Source organism: Sitophilus oryzae, unplaced genomic scaffold (assembly GCF_002938485.1).
Source record: "Sitophilus oryzae breed Bouriz unplaced genomic scaffold, Soryzae_2.0 scaffold_1536_pilon_pilon, whole genome shotgun sequence".
NCBI classification, from domain to species: Eukaryota; Metazoa; Arthropoda; class Insecta; order Coleoptera; family Curculionidae; genus Sitophilus; species Sitophilus oryzae.
The window spans coordinates 1,466,995-1,481,150 of NW_022146210.1; the positions used below are offsets into that span (position 1 = coordinate 1,466,995).

Here is a 14,156-nt window from a genome sequence, read left to right on the forward strand (position 1 = left end):
CTACTTCACAAAAATCATACAGAAAAAAGATTTTCGGCATTTTTTAACAATCCGACAACATCGAACTTAGAATAAAATTCAAGGTAAATTCCACGACTGAAAACTCATTCAATCAATGATCGTGAGCATTTTCGTCTGATGCCTGATTTTTAGCTGCTGATTGCAACATGGATGGTTTTTATTTAAAAATTTTTTTTTTTTTTTTTTCTTCTTAAATTATTTTAAAGATTTTTTTTTTAAAAAACTTTATTTACTCTATATATAAAAAAAAAAAAAAAAAACTTATTTTATATTGAAATATTGTTCTGCAGGTACGAACAGGGTACGAACATAATTAGATAAACTATGAAATCATGCATTTTCAGTAATATTTAATAAATTATTAAGAAATGGCAAGTTTTATTCAATAATGTTCTTAGTTTTATAAGAAACCAATTCTATAGTTATATAGCAAGAAACATGAGACAAATTATATGTGCAACAAAAAATAACTTCATAAGTCTTTAAGTTGACTCAACGTTGACAGCTCTTACCGGATGTATCTGTTCAACTTTTGACGCCACAATTCAAATTTGAAATTTTACTGAACTGAAAACTTTTATTTAAATTAGGGTTCTGTGTATACATATGTTTTGATATATAGTATTACATAATGTTCTTTGTCATTCTAAACCATGTATTTAAAATGCCCAATTTTTGTTTAATTTTAGTTTTTTTTTTTTTTATAGTTATTATAATTTTCAGATACATTAGTCAGGAAAAGATCTACTAGAATTTTATTTTTGTGTTTTATGGTTTTTAGTATAAAACAACATAATATATAAAAATTATTTTATTTTAAATGTCTGTATTTGTCATGCTATTCTAAAAGATTGGGAATTATGGAGGATTAAAATCACTTTAAAAAACTTTTGTTAAAATGTCATTATAAGTGTTTCTCTTCAATCTCCTATATAGAAAATTTTAAAGTTTTGATGTCCTAAAAGGTACCAGACACTATTTATCCTTTGTGTGGTTATGTATTAACATCATATTAACATTTTTTACCTCTATAAAAATAAATGTTAATTTTTTTTATATCAACTTTGTTCATGTCCCAAAACGACAGGCAAGAATTTTTTGATGAGTGTGAGAGAGACAGAGAGAGGGCTAAAAAAGCATAAACTTATACAACGAGTGCGAGAGAGAAAAACTTAGAGAGACGAAGAATGTTCATAGAAAATTTGCAGATGGCGCCAATGCTAGTATTACAGTTTAGCTTTTGGATACATAGAGGGCACCCCAGAATATAGCAAGCTAGTTCAGAAAGCAGGGGTAACAGATGTCAGTATTTTTTTGTACCACTATCACAACATAGGTGGCGTCGAGATATAAAATATAGGAATCTGTTAGCCGGTAAATATTTGAGGTGCGCCATCTATGAACGTAAAATTAAAGCATTAATTTAAAAAATTTGGTTGAAAAAGCTGCCAACATCTTTAGAGTTAACAAAGTAAATATTTGAATAAATTAATTTTTATTATGACTTGCCACATATTCTAAGATTCTTTAAAAATTTAAATAAAAAAAAAAAAAAAATTATTTTGAGAAAGGAGATATTCACATATAAAAAGTTGGTATTTCGCTAAAAACCAACATCCTAGTTACCCATTTTTTTTAGATGGATGACTTACTGAAAGGCGATTAGTTCAGTGGTGTCTGTTTTACAATCACATAACATAGTAAACCATAGTATAAAGAATAATTTTATATTCCCTGTTGTAAAACAATAATGTTATCTAAAGTATAACTAGGGAATCACAATAAAAGTAAGTATCAATTAAAAAGTCACTAAGCGATAATGGAATGAATAAGAAATAAATAGAAAAAAAATTAAATAGTTTTTTTTATTTTATGTGTAGGTAGTTTTTATACAGTGCGAGTCTTGAATAAGAGTAAATATTTTAGGGGTGGTATATATGTATCGACCCCAGAACTGGTAGCAAAAATGCAAAAAAAAATGAAAATCGTGCATTTTTCTTTAAATTCTCTGTATATTTTAGAAAACTTGGAACTGCACGTCCACCGCAAATTTTCCCACGGTATTTTTTTTTAATTTTTTTTTACGTAAATACGATACGATGAAAAAACGGCGCTTCAGCGTGATGGCTATGAATAAAATCGCTGCCATTTCACATGTAAATGAAATGGGGAATGTGCTCAGAGTGGAATGTCATTGATGTTCATTTCCAAACCAACTGACGCCGTTTTTTTCGGAATCATATTAGTATTACTTAATTTACAGCTTTTACTTCATAGTTACGACACTAAAATAAGGGATTTAAATACAGAAAAATCTGGTGGTTTCATTTTTATGTAATTTATTATATTTAATTTATTAATATTGGCAATTTTATTTAAGACACATTCTGTACATATATTATTTTAAGTTCCTGCTTTTAAACTATATGAATATAACTATTTGATAGAAATATATTTATTTGATAGAAAATTACATTCAAATAAAATTGCTTTTTAACATTTTCTCTTAAAAATAGTAATTTAAATTTCAATCTAGAGTGCCGTTGGCTGTAACGACTAATTTTAATTAAAGAGCCAGATAAACAAGTCAGGGAGTGAACCACATTTAAAAAACATCCGGTGTAGGTCATATTATATCAATCAAATTGTACATTAAATTATATAAAAAAACATGCATTCATACCGAAATTACTTATCTTAATACTACTAATTACTAATATTATTATCAGAATTTATTACCTCAAAAGAAGAGTTACAAAAAAAGTAAGAGTTGAAGAGATAAAAGAAGAAAGTTATCTTCAGTTTTTATAAGGTCTTACTTTTTATTTTTTTTTTTTTTTTTTTTTTTTTTTATATTTTTTAATAGGCGCATTCTACCATTTTCAAGAATAATTTCTAAGTGTTGAAAATGCTTTTTATACTTATATACTTATAGCTGTGCTGATAGAATATAGCATGGTATATAGTAATATAGTAAGATATGGTAAGAATATAGTAAACAGAGTGTTGGCATAACTCGTCCGTTAGAGACAAAAGTTGGCCTGGACATAGTGAATGACAACGCCAATTTTTTTCTCCAATTTTTCATTCGTACCCAGAAGGAATAATAATACTTAGTAAATAGCAATTCAGGTGTATTATGCTACACAATATTAGAATTCATAAGGAAGTGATTTGAAAACGTCCAGTTGGCTGGGAATGACAATCGCCGATAATTTCCTTAAGGGTTTGGGTAATGATAAATACTATTTCATAGCCATCGCTGACGCCGTTTTTATTCGATCATACGGTAGTTTGTTTATGAAAACGGTTATTTTAAAAAAAAAAAAAAAAAAAAAAAAAAAATATTTACCTTTATTTTACTTTGTTCATAAATAAATGTTTGCACTATATCTTCAAGGTTGTTTCAATAAACAATTAGCCAATCATTGTCCTTTGACTGCTTCTTATTTCATTAACCATTTCATTAGACAACCCTCAATAATTATGGAGTCCTACAAATAAAGATACTATAATATCTAAATAATAACATAAGAGTTTTTTTTTTATTATGGGAAATGCGGAAGGTAATAAATAACCTTAATAATTTTCCTTATATTACTCTTCTCCATACTATCAAATAGGTAGTTGCTCTCGTCTGTAAGTTAGTTATATTTAACTGAATAATTCATGGCTAGGTTTTTAGTGTAATAAAATAGATATATAAATACACAGTTGGCTTGGTTTGGATATCTAACTTTTAAAGAAAAAGATTAAATCATGTACTTAAAGAAATATTTAATAAATTATGTTTTCTGGAAATACTTTTTTTTAAACCCCTAACTGTTTATGCAACCAACAATACACGTTATATTTAAAACAAATTCAGATATATATTGTTATGACATTAACAGAGCAACTTCAAGCAATGACATAACAAATTATTAGTAATCGACGTTCATTTTTGTTGGTAATTTTTTGTTTCACCTGATTTATTAATAATAAATAAGGATGGTGTTATTCTAAATGGGTATTAAAAATACTATATATTTGTATTTAAGTGTGCTTTCAAATACAAATTTACAAGTAATGCAATTATGCAATACTAAATATTTTCCACATTTACACAAAGCAACTGTTTATTTATATTGTAATAAAAGTAAGAAATCTTTACCTGTTTGATGGTCCATCATTCGATTTGCAAATACAAATAATTCCGGGATGATTTCAGTTAATTTTGTGAAGATATTATGTAACATTTTGCCTTTTTTGTTAGAAAACAATTTTTATTTTAATAAAATTATTAAAATAAATTATATCTATATATTAAAGGTTATATGTAGAGTGACAGTTCATTGTAAGAAAATCTCAATAACCTATGTTTCATTAGTTTTTTTAGTTTGTTTTTTGTTATTCATCTTTTACTTTGTTTAATAAATAGTTAAAGCAAAAACTCCAGATTTAGTTTCCACACCCAATAGGTTATGGGACCAGATAACAGAAGGTGTTTGCTAGAACGTATTTGTTTGAAAAAGTAAGTTAAACAACTAGGACTTTTGCAGAAGATTGTTATAATTTTGTCACAAAATGGCCGAGGTGCAGTTAGCATTTGAAAAACTGGCAGGGAGGGAGAATTATAATAACTGGAAGTTTGGCATGAGAATGGCTTTAATACACGAAAATCTATGGAAAAGCATCGAAGGTTACCAAGCAGATGACCAATCAAAAGAGTCAGAGAAGAAACGATGTGATGAAAAGGCTTTAGCAAAAATCTGTTTAATGATTAAACCTATAGCTTATACACATGTAAGGTCAGCCAAAACAGCAAAAGAAGCATGGGATAACTTACAGAAGGCTTATGAAGATCAAGGTTTGTCTAGGAGGTTGAGTCTCATACGAAGATTAGTTAGAATTAGATTAGAAAATTATTCTACTATGGAAGCTTATGTAAACGAGACATTGTCTATAGCACAAAAATTAGCTGATATGGCACAACCAGTCGACGATGAATTTTTAGGTGTTATAATGCTAAGTGGATTAACATCTGAATATGATCCGATGGTAATGGCAATTGAAAATTCAAATGTCAAAATCACAAGTGATTTCGTCAAGGCAAGATTGATGCAAGATGACAAGTATGGCAAGGACAATAAGGAAAAACATGAGACCGCTTTATTTTCTAAGAAAAAGTTTCCAAGCAAAGAAGAACATAAAGTGTTTCAAATGTGGATTGTCAGGACATTACAAAAATCAATGTAAGAAGCCAGATGCAGAAGAAAGCAGACACAAGAGTCAAACAGGAAGGCAGAAAATGTAAAAACAGAAAAAGCTTTGCAAACTGTTCTTCAGAGAGATGAATCAGGAGATATACAACAAAATTGGTATATAGATTCAGGAGCAACAGCTCATATGACATTTCAGAGAGAGTTTCTCTACGATTTTCAAGAAAAGAGTAGAATCGCAGGTCATTGTAGCGAACAATGAGAAAATGTCAAGTGAAGGCGAAGGAAAAGCCAAAATAAAAACAACAAAGGGTGAGAAAACAATAACAAACATTGTTTATATACCAGGTTTGCGTGCAAATTTACTATCAGTAAGTAAAATGGTAGAAAAGGGGCACACAGTAGTATTTAGCTCAGAAGGTTGTCATATTTACGATTCAGAAAATTTCAAAGCTACTGGTGAAATTGTAGTTACAGCAAGCAATAAAAATGGACTCTATAAGTTAGATTTAACTATGGAACAAGCTTATTTAACTAACAGTACAAATTTTCAGCATAAGGTCCATTTAAATCATTATAGCATGAATTTGTTAAAGAATGGAATGGCTACAAGGGTTGATTACAATTATATGAGAAAAATGAGCAATGTAGTATTTGTTTACTAGGAAAACAAAGCAGAAAGCCGTTTAACAAAACAGGAGGTAAGAGAGCTAAAGAGTTACTTGAGCTAATACACACAGACTTATGTGGTCCGATACCAGAAAAATCTTGGAGTGGTGCAAGATATATCTTTACGTTAATTGATATTACAGTGAAAATTTTGTGATATACAATATTAAATCCAAGTATTTACAGTATTCAAGGAATTCTTAGTACTAGTTGAAAATCAAACTGGAAAGGGAATAAAGAAAATCAGAAGTGATAATGGAACAGAATACGTAAACTCAACATTTGAAGATTTTTTGAAATCCAAAGGCATAGAACATCAACTTACAGTAAGGTACACTCCAGAACAGAATGGTGTAGCAGAGAGAACAAATCGAACAATTGTAGAGAAAGCAAGGTGTTTATTGCAAGAAGCAAATCTAGATGATAAGATGTGGGCAGAGGCAATAAATACAGCTGTTTATCTCAAAAACAGATCACCCTATAAGGCAGTAAAAGACAAAACTCCAGAAGAAAAAATGGACTGAAGAAAGTTGATCCTAAAACATTTAAAAGTATTTGGTTGTATTGCACAAGCACATGTACCAGTGCAGTTAAGACAAAAATTGTCAGCAAAAAGAAAACAGTATATTTTTGTTGGTGTGAACAGGCTACAGATTGAACTGTACAATCCAGGTCAAATCATAAAGTCCAGAGATGTAGTATTTTTTTGAAAATCAGTTTAACCAAAAACAGTCTGAAAAGAAAAGAAACAGAGTTTATAAAAGAAGAATTTATAGAAATTGAAGATCAAAATGAAGTTGAAGATCAGAATGATGAAGAATCAGAAGAAGAAACATTCAACAAAGAAGATCCGAGAGAAACAAGAAGACAAAAGAATATGAAGATTACATTCTTTACCATAGTGAATTATTGACAGATCCGTGTAGTTTTCAGGAAGCTATGAAAAGTAGTGAAAAGTTAAAGTGGAAAGAAGCAATGGATGAAGAATACCAATCATTAGTGAAAAAAGGATTTAGAACTAGTTGAAGCAAAAAGAAAAATAGTACAGTGCAAATGGGTTTTTACAGTGAAAAATGACGTTAATGGCGAAATTAAACATAAAGCAAGACTTGTAGCGCGTGGATTTAATCAAAAATATGGAGAAGATTTTACAGAAACATTTTCCCCAGTGGTAAGAAATAGTACCGTAAGATTATTATTTGCATTATCAGTAAACTTAAATTTAGAAATTAAATCATTGTGACTACAGCATTTTTAAATAGTGAATTAATGAAACAATTTTATGACACAACCTGGAAAGGATATTAGAAATAAATAACAGGGAATATGTTTATTTGAAAAAAGTCAATCTATGGTTTGAAGCAGTCCTCTAGGATGTGGAATAAACAAGTAGAAAAATGTGCAAAGTGGGTTAAATATCATTGTATGAACCTTGTGTATTTTATAAGAAAATTTCTAATAGTATTGTTATAATAGCTTTATATGTAGATGATTTTATTATTTTCAAATAATAATGAAGAAAAAGAATTTATTAAATAAAAATTTTATCAAAATTTTAAAATTAAGATCTTGGTAAAATTAAAATGTTTAGTTTTAAATATAACAAGATAATATTAAACTGAAATAAAAATTAATCAAAAAGATTGCTCCCGAAGTTATTAGATAAGTTTTCTATGGCAGAAGCAAAAACAGTTTCAACACCAATTGAAGCTAATTTAAAACTTGAAAAAGGTTTAACTTGTGATGAAACAATTCACTTTCAGTGTTTAATAGGCTCTATTTTAATGTTTTCTTGAAATACTAGATATAGCATTGGCTGTAAGTTTCTGAGTGTTATCCATTAATTGTAGAAAGTATTCAATTTTAAAGCATAAGAGAATTTTAAAATATTCAAAGGAACAATAAATAAAGGGTAACTTTCTAGAAGATTTATATCAGTTTCATACAGATACAAGATTAGGATAACAAAATATAAATGATGTAAAATCATATCAGGTTTATTTTAAACTTGGTAAGTAAGTTTTCTTGGGAAGCTAAGAAACAGCATTCGGTAGCGCTTTCAAGCACAGAAGCTGAATATGTAGCTATTTCACAAGCAGCTAAAGAGGCAATTTTTATTAAAGGTTTTTTTTTTTTTTTTTTTCTGCTGTTTTTTATTATCTAATTATTATGTATAACGATAATCAAAGTGCTCACAAGTTAGTATCAAATCCTGTATTTCATAACAAGGCAAACATAGTAAAATATTTAATAGCAGAAAATGGCGAAAAAAGTGAAAATATAGATTTAAGTACGTTAATAATGAATGATAGCTGATGTATTACAACTAAAAGTTTGGGTTTCGACAAATTATTTTATTCAGTCATGGACTAGAATAAATAAATATATGGACAACGATTTGTGAACGATTGAATTAAGGGGAGCTGTTAAATGAATTTTTATTTTAATTCCATTGTTCAAAATACGTTGCGCCATCTATATGAGAAATGTTAAAGGTTATATGTAGAGTGACAGTTCATTGTAAGAAAATCTCTATGTTTTGTTGAATTTTTAGTTTGTTTTTATTCATCTTTTACTTTGTTTAAATAAATAGTTAAAGCAAAAACTCCAGATTTAGTTTCCACACCCAATATTTTTCCTTGTGTCCATAGAAAATGACTCAAATTTTATATCTATCCTGTAAAATTAAAAAAATATTAATAAGTATTAAGATCGTCATACTAGACATAAACAAATTTAAAAATAAATATTAAAGAAAAAGGCATTATATATATTTATAATTACATTCGAGCAAATACATAAAGGCAGTCAATTAAGTAAGAAAATATTGAAATCAGTAATTAGCTTGAATAAATGATACTGCCAAGATACTAGAATTGATTTTATTCTTAACTTCCTAAGACTGAAATAAATAATGCTTTTACTCAAAATAAATTGCTTCAACTATGGTTATACATTCTTTTACTTACCTTAAACGGAAGCAATGATTGACTGATCCCAACAATGTTCTATTAAACTACCACAGACTTCCTACATAACTTCATTCGTCCTTGAAAGATACGGTTGCTTTCTTCTACGAAAATTGCATTTTATTATAGCCCAGAATGCTTTGTAAGTATTAGAATGATCCCTATAAAATAATAAAAGATATAGATAATAACAATGTATTAAACCAACCAAATGACTTTATATTAAACTTAACCTCTACGGGTTTCCAAATCTTTTTATAAGACAATTTTGCATTGCAATGAAAGTATTATGTTTTCTCCCCACATAGTGTACTACTGAGTGTTAAATTTTGAGTCAGCTTTAAAGAAAAATGGGAAAAGTGAACTTCTTACATGGGACCAAAGACTGATTTTTCCTTAATTATTACTGTTTAAATATATTTTCAACTAACTGCGTTATTCTCAAGTTTTGCAGATGTGCTTCGTGTATTATATAAATATTGTTACGTTTTTCGTCGGTTCCGTGTGGATAGAGAGTCACAATTTATTTAAACACTATTTATTTAACACTAATTAACAAAAAAAAAACAATAACGATAAAAGACTTATAGAACTATTTACAAACGATTTGCCAGCAGAATTTATTTTTGATTTTAGCGCGTCAACTGTACAGTTTATTTATAACTGCCCCTGTAGGCCACAGCCGCCGACTTTTATACCGACAGGTAAAGAACTCTAGAATAATCCATAGATCAATAAATCGTTAGGTGCGTAGAGAACGTTTTCGAATGTTCTCGTATGTACTGGTCCATTCCAGTGGGACTCGATTCTTCTCAAACGAATGAATATTACGGTGCAATATTCTTTAATGCGCTTAAGGTCATCAGGGCGGGACATATAGTTAGATTAGGTCGAGTTCACACGGGTCCACAACACTGCCCCCTTCTTAGGCACGTGCTCGTCCCGAGATGTAAACGGTGAATGAATGAGGGTATTTGCAAAGCTGGCTCCTGGTACATTGCGAAGTCTGGTAGAAATAGCAGTCTACAGTTCTCTCCCGATCTCAGCTTTGGGTTTAGCAGCAGCAAACGGGATCTCGATTCCGAAAATTGGAACAGACTTCAATCATGATTTGGATTGTACGCCAACTCAACCCATCGAGTCCACACGCCATGGCTAATCGTGCAATGTTGTTGTTTAGCAGGGCTTCTCAGTTCAATCAGGGTCTTCCATAGATTGAGATAAGTCGGCTTACTCGGGGATCATTCCTTGGTGACCAAGTAGAAGATGTGTCTTGCTTGACCATGTGCATTGTCGGTTAGCCTCAAGACGCTTCCAACCTCTGGATCCTGTCGGCGTAGTTCTCCGACACGCCCAAATTCTCATTGAACGTCGCAGCGATTCCTCTGGACATCCGCAAATCTCGAGCCACACAATGAGCGAGCGAATAATCAGGAGGCACGGAAAGAGGTCTCGTTGATCTTCTTTGGTTACACCATAGCGAGCCTTCTCACTGCTGTATCGGGCCATGAAATCGTCAAAGGACATCTCCGAATCAGGGGATCAAAGCTGCAGGTTCTCACGGTCCTAGCACGATCTTCTATTTCGCCTTGGTTGGGGCTCAAACGGTTGAAATGGACTACCCTCGGTTTTCCTTTTGGCGATTTTCTGATACGGTATACGACGTCATTAATTCTATCCATGACTTCGTATGGCCCTTCCACGAGGATTGTAGCTTCGGAGATAACCCACGACGCCTCTGCAGGTTATATAGCCACACCAACTTCCCTGGTTGGTATCCTCCATGCTCAGCTTGAATGTCGTAGTGTTCCTTCATTCGGTCACTAGTGCTTTGAATATTTAGGCGGACTCTCTGATGAATGTCGTCCATCCTTTGACGTAGTGTGTGTCTTCTCCGGCGACTTCTTCCCCCGGTCGGCAACCAAACTTCAAATCACAGGGTAGGCGCACTTCCTGTCCCATAATGATGCTGGCTGGAGTTTGGCCTGTAGATTCTTGGACGGATGAACGGTAGGCTAACAGGAACAGGTGAAGAAATTTGTCCCAGTCTCTTGGTGGTCAGAGACTACTTTGGCCAGATAACGGTTGATAGTTCTGTTCATGCGTTCAACCATCCCATTGGATTGTGGATGTAGAGCAGTCGTCCTGGTCTTGTGGATGTTATGGACTTCACAGACGCCTTAGAACAGATTGGACTCAAAATTTCTTCCCTGATCTGAATGAAGCTCCAGGGGAACACCAAACCTGCAGATCCATTCTTTAACAAGGGCATCAGCAATCGTGGACGCTTCTTGATTGGCAACGCGTAGGCCTCGACCCATTTGCTGAGTAATCCATTACTACCACAATGTATTTGTTGCCATCGTTCGTCTCCGGGAAGGACCAGCCACGTCGACCGCTATTCGTTCAAAGGGACTACCAACATTGTACTGGCGCATAGGGGCTTTACTATGCTTTTTTGGCCCATTAATGGCTGCACAAATGTCACATTTCTTACACAGGCCCTCACATCTTCTTTGCAGTTCACCCAGTAGAACCGTTCACGCAGCTTACCAAGTGTCTTGGTAACACCAAGATGTCCTCCGCTGGTTCCATTGTGAACTTACTCCAAGACTTCTGGGACCTTCTTCTTTGGAATGACGATCTGCCTTCTCGCTTCTTGTCCCTCCGGTCACTCGATCACACGGCGAAGTAGTCCGATATCTATTACCAATGAATTTCACTGGGACCAGTACGACTACACGTTCGGCGAATATCTGCAAACTTCCTCCAACGTTGGTCTCTCTGGTCTGCGTTTTTCCAGTTAATCACCAAGCCCAACTCCGGATGCTGATTTGGTCATTTGCAAGATCTTCGGTTTGCCAACTATCACCAACCACAGTCGTCATTAAGACTTTCACTTCTTTCTCTTCTTTGCAACGTTTTCCCATCTGTCCACAATTCCAACAGCGAATCGGTCCCCCCTTCTTGCTGATATACTGATCCAGTACTTTCAGCACAATCCTTTCCACTTTGGAATCGTCGGAACTCCTCAACAGCCCGTACAAATCCTAGAGACCTGGAGCATTCTTTCGCGGCCTCAAATTCCAGGGCACGTGCTGGGGCATCTCCCAAATGCGTTGGATGAGCTAAAAGAAGTGTTTGCCTTGTCTCGTTGTCACGTAAACCATCAATAAAAGCCTGTACTGTTAAGCGCTCCATAACATTTTCGGGCATAGCAGGGTACGAGGCGAACGAGGCGGGCTACGTCAGCTTCAAACTCCTGCAGAAACTCATTTTGACTTTTTGAATGCATTTTTAGCTGGAATGATAGACATGTTCCAAATGAGCTTGGCCGTGCCTCATTTCTAAATGTCGTACCAATTGCTGATAATGTCCCTGTTCCGATGGTGACAGTGTCTGCAGGATATCAGTCGCATCTCCCCGCAGTGCGATAGTCAAAGCGGTAGCTTGTCCAGCCGTTTGCTCTCGCAGCGGCTTCAAATTGGTAAAAGTAGTTGGCCCAAGCGGTTTTTCAATAAAACTGGAGTTTCGCAATTCGTTTTGAAATTGCTTTTACCTATTTCGACTAGTTTCGGTGCCTTCGATGTTTCTTGACATTTTGGTGAATTTGACTTCGCTATTTCGTCTTTTAAAAATTTCGATTTTTTCGGTTTACATCATCCTCAATATGTGTTATTTTGTCTTGTAGTTCCGTAGAATTCTCTATAATTTCTGTTATCTTTTCTTCTAAATTAATTATTTTATTATTAAAGCTGGCTATTATGTCTTTCAGAATTTTCTGCGATCTTATCTTCCAAATATTAGTTTTATCGCGATTTTTCTCTTCCTAAATTAACTTCAAGTCGATTGCTAATTCAATTGTTCCGAGTTATTTTACAATTTTTTGAGAATTTCTCTGTGTTTTTATTTTCTAATTTTTTGAGGCACGAGTCAAGGTCACTTTCGAACTCAAAGCAAAATTTGTCAGGATCCTCACCTTCTTCAATCAAAACGACTCTCAGTCTAGCTTGCAAAATGCTTTTCCTTCCATCTGTCTCGCACTCTCTCTCTTCCAATATGCATTTCAGTTCGGACACTTCAAGTCTTTCAACAATTTTTTTAGAGCCATGGTCAGTCTTTTATTTTTCTTGTCTATCACACACGCCACACTTGACACCAATTATTTACGTTTTTCGTCGGTTCCGTGTGGATAGAAAGTCTTAATTTATTTAAACACTATTTATTTAACACTAATTAACAAAAAAGCAATAACGATAAAAGACTTATAGAACTATTTACAAACGATTTATAACTAAGAATTTATTTTTGAATTTTAGCGCGTCAACTGCACTGGTATATTTATAACTGCTCCCTGTAGGCCACGGCCGCCGGTTTTTATACCTACAGCTAAAGGTTTCTAGAATAGTCCATAAATCGTTAGGTGCGTAGAGAAGGTTTTCTAATGTTCTCGTATGTACTAGTCCATTCCAGTGGGACTCGATTCTTCTCAAACAAATGAATCATTACGGTATTGCTTTAATGCGATGTTAAGGTCATCTGAGGGCGGGATATAAGTTCGTTGAGTCAGTTCACTGATTCGCAACAATATATATATCTATCTGTTGTCTGCCTATGAATTAACATTTTTTAACTCTATAAAATTAAATGTTAATTTTTTATATCAACTTTGGGTAATGGTGTGGATCCGGTGGCTGACCTTGAAACGAGTTTTTGCTGCATATAGTCACAGACTCTACGCATGCGCACATCTTCGATGTATGATTACCCAGTTATTTTGGGTATTTTCAGTAAAGCAAAGTATACTTTTCAGTGTTTTTTGTCAATATATATACCGTATGATCAGAAACTTGGCTCCGTTTGCTAGGAAATGACGATTGATGACATTTCCCATGCAAGCTGACAGCTATCTTCATTTCATAATCATCATCTGACGGCATTTTTTTTTTTTTTTTCAATCTTAGTACGCGGTATATTATTTATATTATTTTAATATTTTGCACAACACGTGAACGCTTATTATATATTTTCATTGTCAATAAATTAAATATAAATAATAAAACTCTAGATTTCTATAATTAATCTAATTGCTCTAGATTATTATGCTACGTTTTAAAAGTGCTTTATATGAAGAATTCGGAAATTAAAAGGGAGTATGAAGTTTTCTTTTTTTGAATTTTTTAATGCTGTAGCTCCATGTCATGTTCACAATAGGTTTTTTTAACATTACATCAAAACTATGGAGGCCTTAAAAGGCCTTTTAGCCTCAGTAATTAAAATTGTAGAGTCAGCTTCA

The 14,156-nt window shown here is 32.8% G+C and overlaps 1 long non-coding RNA gene across 1 annotated transcript; it reads right to left on the reverse strand.

Moving 5' to 3' along the window:
• Positions 1–8,523: 8,523 nt before the first annotated feature.
• LOC115878883 lies at positions 8,524–9,340 on the reverse strand. Its single transcript, XR_004049637.1, has 3 exons — positions 9,292–9,340; positions 8,861–9,021; positions 8,524–8,568 (listed from the first exon to the last, which is right to left on the reverse strand). It is a non-coding gene; the product is annotated as an uncharacterized LOC115878883 (long non-coding RNA).
• Between the last annotated feature and the right edge of the window lie 4,816 nt (positions 9,341–14,156).